The following is a 2,901-nucleotide window of genomic DNA, read 5'->3' as shown; positions in this document are numbered from 1 at the left end:
ATTCATACCTTAATTTAGGCATTTATTAAACTTTCAAAATGCACTAATATTATTTGACAGAAATCATTTAGTTCTGCACTTGCCATTGATTACATTAAGGTTATGAAACTTTCAAAATGCACTAATATTATTTGACAGAAATCATTTAGTTCTGCACTTGGCATTGATTACATTAATGTTCTCTAGAGCTTTTTAAATCTCTCAATATAATTCTAAATATAAACCTCCTAAATAATGAATATTGGGGTTTAATATTCATGATGTTAATCTCCTCCCAAAATTGAACCTTGAAATCAAGTTGTCTCCTTTCAAAAGCATTGTTAGGAAGTTAAAAATTTGACTAAATAAAATAAATTGATTTTTAAGACAAAATAATGGTCAATTTGATTGAAGTTTTACACTGAAACATTTGTTTTGTTGTATTGATAGAATTTTCCAAGTGAATACAATACATAAGATAGAGAAATAGTAACTAAATGGGAAGAATGGTATATTTTTAAAAATCAAATTTTATATAAACATTGGAATTTTATCTTTCATCTAATTTAACAGTATTTTAATGCATCTTACATTTAGCAATTTGGTTTTACCAATTTAATATTTCAAAAAATGTATATAATTAAAACATCATAAAAAATTTGTTCACACAGCCTTTTTCATTATTTTTTTGAAATTTATAGAAGACATGATAATTGTTCATATTTATCTTTAAAAAAATCAGATTAAAAACCTCAGATTGGTTTCATCTATGACTTGAGCTAATGCTGAACTTAATGCCTGAAGTTGCTTCTTAACACGTGCATTTCTCTATGTTTCTGTTACACGTTCTTCCTCGCTTCTATGGTTCATTACCCCTTCATTTGATAATTCAGCACTAGCCTCAGCATTACTCTCATCATGTTCACCATGTTCGTTTTCTGTCGGAGGCATGACTGGTGATGGAGGTGGAAAGGGGGTACACATCACAGTTTTTAACTCTTCTTTGGTCTTTTCCAAGTCTTCCTGGGTTGCAAAAGCTTTGTGTTGCCACTCAGTAGCTTCCTCTTCCTTTTTCTTCTTGGCTTCTTCTACAAGTGCAATCTTGGCAGTGAATTCAGCAAGTGCTGCTAGCTGCTCCTGATTCTTCATCTGGTCGGCAGCTTGTTTTGCTATGGCAGACTTCGCCTCTTCAGCAGCTCAATGCTCCTTTTCAAGCCACTCTGCTTCTTATTTTGCTCGTTTTCATTTTTGATCCAGTTCTAGAGCTTTTTGAGTCTGTTCTTCTAGTTCTTTCTGGGCTTTAATTGTCAGTTCTTCAATTTATTTTAGACGTTCCATTAGCTCTTCCTTTTCACGTTCTATTCTTTCCTTTTCCTTTTCTGCTATTTCTCTTTTCTTCTTTTCATTCTCTAATTGTGCCCTTTCCAACTGCTTCTGATGTTTCTCCTCCCTAGTCTGAGCCTTCATCTGTTGTACTTTAATAGTATCAGGCTTCCTTCTTTGCATGTATAGTTCATAGTTTCCCATATATAAGGCCAAAATCCCCTTATTGATTCTCAGACGAGGTGCATAAAAAACAAAATCAGGTGCCTTTTTGTCTGTTGGCTTTACAACAAATTTTTTGTCATTAAATGAAATATTTCTGATTTCACTCCAGGGAAAACCAATTTTAGGTGTTAACTTGTCATCATGCTCATAAACATCCAGACTCAAGGCATCAACACCTAGCCACAATTCAGTTCCCTTTTTATTTTTATTCTCATATTTTTTATTTTATTATTATTATTATTATTTTTGAGATGGAGTCTTGCTCTGTCACCTAGGCTGGAATGCAGTGGCGTGATCTCGGCTCACTGCAACCTCCACCTCCGGGTTCAAGTGATTCTCCTGCCTCAGCCTCCTGAGTAGCTGGGATTACAGGCGCAAGCCACCAAGCCTGGCTATTCTTTTGTATTTTTAGTAGAGACAGGGTATCCCTCATGTTGGTCAGGCTGGTCTCGAACTCCTGACCTCGTGATCCGCCCGCCTCGGCCTCCCAAAGTGCTGGATTAAAGGAATGAGCCACCACGCCCGGCCCCCTTTTTATTTTTTATTTCAAAATAGTTGACACCATATATTTCTAGATCTTGTGCAATCTTCAGCTCTTCCATCAAAGGATCCTCCCTTAGCGTTACTCTATGTTCTTCATGCCCGTTCTGTATTCTTTCTTTCCACTGTTCTTTTGTTAGTTTGTGTTGTTCCAATACATGCTGGGGTAGAAGTCTATCATTAGCCAGGTAGCCTGGCTTATGAATCTCTTTATTATAATCTCCATACTTGGCTTGGACTGCACAGGAAGCCAAAATAACTGCAGTTTTTGGTGGGCAATATATTTCATCCTTTAAGATGGCTTCTTAAACTTGCAGGAAGAGTCTCTGGATTATTTCTTGAATTAATTCCTCAGAAACATCTTGAGGAAAAATTTAGCTCTAAAGAACTGTAAAGGATTCTCTTTCTTAACATCTTGCTGTGTCACCTTTTTATTTAGTTTAAGCCATGTAGGATAACCTTTGCTGTCTACATACAGCAGCCCAAAAAAACAGACCTCACGCTAACCAACTGTTTTCACCACCTGGTCAAAAAGTTGTTTGCCAGTTGTATTGGGCACAAAATGACGTTCTTCATGCTGAGAATGTTAAAGCAGTTCGTGATAAGTACAAGAGTGTGCAACAGATTCGACAAGGCAATACAAAGCAGTGTATCGATGAGTTTGAAGCAATATGAGAGCTGTTATTTTGCATATATGTTCTGTATAAGCTGAACCACCAACAGAGAAAAGCAGGCCTTTGCGGATATGATGGAATGCATCCCACCTTGTCGAAGCACTTACACCAGTTTGACTGTGCTAGCTAAAAGACAAATGCAAGGGGAGCTCTTCAGCAT

The 2,901-nt window shown here is 36.5% G+C and overlaps 1 pseudogene; it reads right to left on the bottom strand.

The window, feature by feature from the left end:
- Positions 1-717: 717 nt before the first annotated feature.
- Positions 718-2,643, bottom strand: LOC105506876 (annotated as a pseudogene).
- Between the last annotated feature and the right edge of the window lie 258 nt (positions 2,644-2,901).

This window comes from Colobus angolensis, unplaced genomic scaffold, assembly GCF_000951035.1.
Source record: "Colobus angolensis palliatus isolate OR3802 unplaced genomic scaffold, Cang.pa_1.0 Scaffold140, whole genome shotgun sequence".
In the NCBI taxonomy this organism is placed as follows: Eukaryota; Metazoa; Chordata; class Mammalia; order Primates; family Cercopithecidae; genus Colobus; species Colobus angolensis.
The sequence above is the reverse complement of the archived record's forward strand: the minus strand, read 5'-3'. Positions and strand labels throughout refer to the sequence as shown.